The sequence below is a fragment of the Lathyrus oleraceus genome, chromosome 2, assembly GCF_024323335.1.
Source record: "Lathyrus oleraceus cultivar Zhongwan6 chromosome 2, CAAS_Psat_ZW6_1.0, whole genome shotgun sequence".
In the NCBI taxonomy this organism is placed as follows: domain Eukaryota; kingdom Viridiplantae; phylum Streptophyta; class Magnoliopsida; order Fabales; family Fabaceae; genus Lathyrus; species Lathyrus oleraceus.
This window is the reverse complement of record NC_066580.1, coordinates 19822367-19829709: the sequence shown is the minus strand read 5'-3', so window position 1 is coordinate 19829709 and position 7343 is coordinate 19822367. Positions and strand designations below refer to the sequence as shown.

Below are 7343 nucleotides of genomic sequence, written 5' to 3'. Positions count from 1 at the left end.
TCTGAGTGCGGATATCGGGTGTCTGCAATGAAAGATTATTAGAGAAAACAGTGATTCTGGGAGATGGTGGTGGAGGCGTGTATTCAGCAATGGGTGGTGATCTCGGTTCCTCAACGGTCTCTCCCTGGCCCTCTAGAGCATAACTGCAATTCGCTGGATCATGCACACTGGTCATCATAGGGTCTGGCAGTGTGAAGTAATGGATAGCCTCGCTATCGACTAGTAGTTGGAACTGACATGGGTGGAAAGAGGCTCTCCTCATAAACCCTCTGGTCAAACAGAAGTCGATGTCCATGGTAGTGTACCCACAGTAGGTCCGAAGATGTAACAGCTTGCGAGACAGACCTAAAGCGACAGCAATCTGTGTGATGATTCCGCTAACATGGATGACTCCTTCGGTAGATACTGCTGAGACTGTATAATAAAAAGTTCCCACATGCTACTGGGCGAGACTGAGATGCACAAAATAATAGGAAGATCTCCTCTTCACTCAGTAGTGTCTCTGCATCCGGCCTTCCCAGGAAGGAATGTGCTAATATCATCTGAAAGTATCTGAAGGTTGGGTTATGTATGACATGAGACAGCTGCATAGATGGATCCTGGCTTCCGCCACCTGAGATATCACTCCAAAACTTCTCAACCTCCTTACCCAGGAAATATCCCATAGGTGTCTCCGGGATAGCATCAGGTGTGGTCTGGAAACCCAATAAGTCGCCGAACTCTTTCTGGCTGAAGGAGTACTCAACTCCAAAAAGCCTGAAAGCAGCATACCCATCTGGTCCAGAGTATGGGTCATAGTCGAATGAACTCAGGAACTCCAAACTCAGGTTCCTGTAGGTGTTACTCAAGTCATCAGCAAACTCGTCCCAGTGAAGCTGGTGACTAAGGAATCGGATATTCGGCTCGATACCCAGTGCCTCCATAAAGTGCTGATCGGGATAACGTGTGGGTGCCATAGGGCGCTGATACAGACCGATGTAGCGCTCCCTCTGAGCATTATCTCTATAGGCCACGTGCATGTCATCGAAATCCTGTATCCTGTAAAGGTTAAGAAAGTGATCCTGAAAATGCAAACCATTCAAATCTTAGTCTCAATCCAAAATATGATAAAATAAAAATAAAATTAAATAAATGCGAAAAAGTAAAATGAAAGAAAAACCATGGGTTGCCTCCCACGCAGCGCTTGTTTAACGTCAATAGCTTGACGATTAGAATTTATACACCTGTAGTAGTAGGAATCGGTGGATCAATCAGGGTGTGGCTCGAGTAGTATGCTGGAATGTCTCCTCCTTCATAGAGCTTCAGTCTTTGTCCATTTACAATGAATGGACTACAGGTATCGTTCTTGATTTCTACGGCTCCGGATCTCAAAATCTTGGATACTTCGAAAGGACCAGTCCATCTTGAACGTAGCTTTCCAGGGAAGAGTCATAACCTAGAGTTAAAAAGGAGGACAGGATCGCCTATATTGAAGTTTTTCTTTACTATTCTTTTGTCGTGATAGGCTTTTGTCCTCTCTTTATATATTTTTGCATTCTCGTAGGCAGATTGCCTAAGTTCTTCTAGTTTATGAATGTCTAGGGTACGCTTTTCTCCAGCGGATAGGTAGTCTAAATTCAAAGTTTTAATAGCCCAATAGGCCTTATGCTCTAATTCGAATGGTAAGTGACATGATTTTCCATAAACTAGTTGATAAGGAGTAGTTCCTATAGGGGTTTTGAAAGCGGTTCTATAGACCCATAATGCTTCTTGAAGCTTCTGAGACCAGTCTCTCCTAGAAATAGAAATAGTTTTCTCTAGGATTTGTTTTATCTCCCTATTAGATACTTCTACTTGGCCGCTAGTTTGTGGATGGTATGGTGTTGCTACTCTATGCCTAACTCCATATTTTCTTAAAAGTTTGTCAAATATTCTCGATATAAAGTGTGATCCTCCATCGCTTATGACTAAACATGGTGTTCCAAATCTAGAGAATATATAGTTTTTGAATAGTTTGATTACTACCCTAGTGTCGTTTGTGGGCGCAGCTATAGCTTCAATCCACTTAGACACATAGTCTACAACTACTAAGATATACCTGTTTCCTAAGGATGGTGGGAAAGGTCCCATGAAATCTATACCCCATACGTCAAAGAGTTCTACTTCCTGAATGTTTCTTAGAGGCATTTCATCACGCCTTGAAATGTTTCCAGTGCGTTGGCATCTATGACACTTGACAATGCAAGCATAGGCATCGCGCCACATGGTAGGCCAGAATAGGCCAGCTTGAAGAATCTTGGCGTATGTCTTAGATGTGCTCGCATGTCCACCATAGGGTGCAGAATGATAATGCTCGATAATATTATTTACCTCTTCTTCTGGAACGCAACAACGAAAAATGCCATCTTTACCCCTTTTGAAAAAGAGCGGTTCGTCCCAATAGAATCCATCGGAGTAATCTGGGCTTGGCATCTTTTTTACTTAATAGGTAACGGATGGCAGCATGATCGGTGTAAACTATAATTTTTGCTCCTACTAGATAAGATCTAAATTTGTCTATAGCGAAAACTACAACGAGTAATTCTTTTTCAGTTGTTGCGTAGTTAAGTTGGGCAGCATCTAGGGTTCTACTGGCATAATAAATGGCATGTAATTTTTTATCTTTCCTTTGTCCTAGAACGGCTCCAACTACATAATCACTAGCATCGCACATTATCTCAAAAGGTTCTGACCAATCAGGTGGTTTCATAATGGGTGCAGATACTAATGCTTGCTTTAAAAGATTAAATGCGTCATTACATTTTTCATCGAAAATGAATTCAACATCTTTCATTAAAAGTCCGGTTAAAGGTTTAGTTATTTTGGAGAAGTCCTTAATAAAACGCCGGTAGAATCCAGCGTGTCCAAGAAAGCTTCGGATTTCTCTGATGGTTTTTGGTGGTTTTAGGTTTTCTATAACATCTATTTTAGCTTTATCTACCTCTATACCTTTTTCAGAAACTATATGTCCTAAAACTATTCCTTCGGTTACCATGAAATGACATTTTTCCCAATTTAGCACGAGGTTCACCTCCACGCATCTCTCCAGGATTTTCTCAAGGTTAGCAAGACAATTGTGGAAATCAAATCCGCAAACCGAGAAATCATCCATAAATACTTCCATAACACCATCTAGGTAATCTGCAAAGATTGACATCATGCAGCGTTGGAAAGTAGCTGGGGCATTACAGAGGCCGAACGACATTTGTCTGTAGGCAAAAGTTCCATAAGGGCATGTAAAGGTAGTTTTTTCTTGATCTTCGGGGTGGATAGGTATTTGGAAGAATCCAGAGTATCCATCTAGATAGCAGAAGTAAGAGTGTCTGGCTAGACGCTCCAACATCTGGTCTATAAATGGTAAAGGGAAATGATCCTTCCTAGTTGCTTTATTTAATTTTTTATAATCTATACACATCCGTCATCCTCCTTCTAAACGTTTTGCTACATGTTCGCCTTTATTGTTTTGCACGACTGTGATGCCTCCCTTTTTAGGTACTACATGCATAGGGCTCACCCACTTACTATCCGAGATCTGGTAGATTATACCTGCCTCAAGTAACTTAAGAACTTCCTTTTTTACAACATCACTCATTATAGGGTTTATTCTTCTCTGATGTTCCCTGGAGGGTTTTGAATCTTCTTCTACTGAAATCCGATGCATGCATACGGATGGGCTTATACCTTTCAGGTAAGAGATATTATATCCTAAGGCTGAGGGATATTTTCGTAAAACGTCTAAAAGTTGGTTCGTTTCCTCTTGGCTCAAGGTAGCACTAACTATAACTGGACGGTTCATCTTTTCATCGAGGAACTCGTACCTCAGGTTCTTAGGTAGTTCCTTAAGTTATAAGGTTGGTTTCTTAGGGCATGGCATAGGATCTGGGGTAAGGGGTAAACATTCGTAAAGGTTACATCGATGTAGGGTTTCTTAAAGTCATCATCTTCCCTTATGAGAGTTGATGGTAACTTAATTGTTTTTATAATTTCTTTTTGTTCTAATTCTCTAACACATTCATTTATGATATCTAAGGCATAACACGAGTCTCCCATCACAGGTGCCATAAGAAATTTCGAAAGTATAAATTCTATTTTCTGGTCACCTACCTCAAATGTCAACTTTCCTTTCTTGACATCTATTATGGCTCCTGCAGTCGATAAGAATGGCCTACCTAGAAGGATTGGTATATCATTGTCCTCTTTGATGTCCATGACAATAAAATCAGTAGGGATAAATAACTGACCTATCCTAACAGGAACATCTTCTAAAATGCCTATCGGATATTTAACAGATCTATCGGCTAACTGAAGTGACATCTTAGTGGGCTGTAATTCTCCTAAGTTTAACCTCTCACAAACTGCTAAAGGCATTAGGCTCCCACTAGCTCCTAAGTCTAGAAAAGCTTTTTTGATGACATGATTACCCAAAAGGCAAGGAATGGAGAAATTTCCAGGATCTTTATCTTTCTTTGCTAATTTGTCCTCGGAAATAGCATTACATTCCAAAGGCTTCAGATCGTCAAGTCTACGTTTGTTGGTAAGGATGTCTTTGAGAAACTTTGCATAAGAAGGTATTTGGGTGATGGCTTCTGTGAAAGGGATTTCTACATGAAGTTTTTCTATAACTTTAATAAATTTTTGATACTGTTTATTGATCTGGGTTTGTTTGAGTCTTTGGGGATATGGTATAGGTGGTTTATATGGCGGGGGTGGTACGTAAGTTTTGTCTTTAGGTTCTTCTCCTTTTTCTCGACCTTCCTGGTTTTCAGGTTCCTCTGGTTCCTTTAGTTCGTCCGTGGGTTTGGTACATTCCTTAGAAGTTTCGAGTTCACTTAATCTAGGGTTTGGTGGCTCATCATAAGCGTTCCCACTTCATAGGGTAATGGCATTGGCTTGTCCTCTCGGATTTTGTTGAGGTTGTCCAGGGAATTGTCCTCCAGGAGTAGTCTGAGGGGCTTGGTTTAAAGCTACCTGAGAGATCTGGGTTTCAAGCATCTTGGTATGAGTAACTATTTGGTCAACCTTGGTTCCTAACTGAGTAATCAATTCGTTAACATGAATGTTTTGGTTCATGAACTCCTTGTTTTGTTGGGTTTGAGCGGTGATAAAATTTTCCATAATTTTCTCAAGGCTCGACTTTGATGGTACAGGTTGCATAGGTTGATTTTATCTAGGTGCTTGATAACTAGGTCTCGGAGGTGCATTATTTTGAGTAGGGTTATTGTTTTTATAGGAGAAGTTCGGGTGATTCCTCCATCCAGGGTTATAGGTATTCGAGTATGGGTTTCCTTGGGTGTAGTTCACTTGCTCAGAGTGGGTTTCGTTTAATAGATTGCATTCTGCATATTGGTGTCATTTGGTTCCACATATCTCACAATCTGACGAAACTGCGGCTACAGTATTCAGGTTTATGCACATATGCTCGACTTTGAGGGCTAATGCGTCCATTTTAGCTTGCATCATGTCTATAGAGCTTAGTTCATGCACTCCTCCTTGGGCTTCCTTTTTCTCAATTGTCGCTCGTTCAACTCCCCATGATTGATGGTTTTGAGCCATATCTTCGATGAGGGCACTAGCTTCAGGATAAGGTTTGTTCATCAGAGCACCGCCTGCGGCAGCGTCGATGGTCATCTTTGTGTTGTAATGAAGTCCATTATAGAAGGTTTGAAGGATTAACCAATTTTCTAAACCATGATGTGGGCATGCTCGTAACAACTCTTTATATCTCTCCCAAGCTTCGAACAACGATTCTCCTTGGTTTTGGGTAAATCTAGTTATATGGTTTCGAAGAACGGTGGTCTAGCAAGAAAAACTCTTCTAAGGTTATCCCAAGTCGTAATGGAATTGGGTGGAAGGGAATCTAACCATGATAGGGCTTTATCTCTGAGGGAAAAAGGAAATAATCTTAAACGTATTGCCTCAGGAGAAGCTCCATTAGTTTTAAAAGTGTCTGCTAATTGAAGAAATATTTTTAAATGTTGGTTTGGGTTCTCAGTAGCGAGACCCGCGAATTGTCTCTGTTGCACTAGTTGCAACATGGATGGTTTAAGTTCAAAATTATTAGCTGGGATGGTTGGGTTTACTATACTAGAACTAGGTTCTTCATTTGATGGTTGGGCGAAATCTTTAAGAGGTCTTTGGTTTTGATCTTCGTCCATAGCTCTCTTAATTCTATGAAAGAATAAACGTGCGCGAGCGTAACGTTCAGGTTCCGCCAGAGGGTATACTAAGCTTAAACTTCCGGTGCTGCGAGTTCTTCGCATTGACCGGCGGGAAATAGCCTAAGTCTAAACGATATAACAACAGAAAAATGAAATTTGACGATATTGGTCCCCGGAAACGGCGCCAAAAACTTGATGTGTGCTTTTCGCAAGTATACGAACGTGTCAGAGTAATATAAAAGATTGTCGAATCCACAGAGACCAAGTGTCAATCTATCGTTATCTGTTGTTATGGTGTTTATCAAAGGCAATTAAAATAGGTGCTTTTGGAGTGTGGAATGAAAAGTAAAGTGTTGAATAAAGATTAATTAATAAAGACAGGGTCGAATGTAATTCACGTAATCAATTAATAATCCAAGTACTTGCTAATAGAATTACTTATGGGCAATGTTTCCTACTTAGAAAAGAACTAATTTAACAGGAACTGTCGCTTTCGCGTATTCAGAACCGAGTTGTACTCCCTAATCAAACCCTCTTATTGTCACTTATAAAAAGGCGCGCATTGCGTTAGAGTAGTAAACCTATTTTTAAGAAATATAGTATCTTGACTAAGTTGAAAAGTATTATAACCTGGATTTCTTAACCAAAAGAGGTTCTTACGAACCAGACTCTAAACTTATAAACGCGTTCGAAAATAGTTTTAAAATCTCTTTTCTTCTTAATGTTAAAATCTCCTAATGAACTAAACAAAGCGCTTTCGCTGTTTTTGAAATAGTTAAAAACAATTAAGTTTATAAAGACGTTGGATGGCTTTCGATCTTACCCAACGGAATTGAAGTGCGGGAAAACTTAATTTGAAAGTTAAAATAGCCCTTAAGTGTTTCTACGAACAATTGTACGGATTATCGGTTTAATTACGATCCTTACATTCTAGCCTTATAAATTTAGCTAGACATGGTAAAGTAAAAGTGCACTAAAATAAATAAAAGTAGTGCGAGTGCGGAAAATAAATAAAAGTAGTGCGAGTGCGGAAAGTAAATAAAAGTAAAGCGAGTGAGAGGAAATAAATAATTTAAAGCGAGTGCGGAAAATAAATAAAATAAAGCGAGTGCGAGGAAATAAATAATTTAAAGCGAGTGCGAGGAAATAAATAATTTAAAGCGAGTG

At 39.8% G+C, this 7343-nt stretch overlaps 1 non-coding gene across 1 annotated transcript; it reads left to right on the top strand.

Moving 5' to 3' along the window:
* Positions 1 to 5701: 5701 nt before the first annotated feature.
* On the top strand, positions 5702 to 5808 carry LOC127125050 (small nucleolar RNA R71). The gene has a single exon (XR_007804516.1). It is a non-coding gene; the product is annotated as a small nucleolar RNA R71 (small nucleolar RNA).
* Positions 5809 to 7343: the final 1535 nt, after the last annotated feature.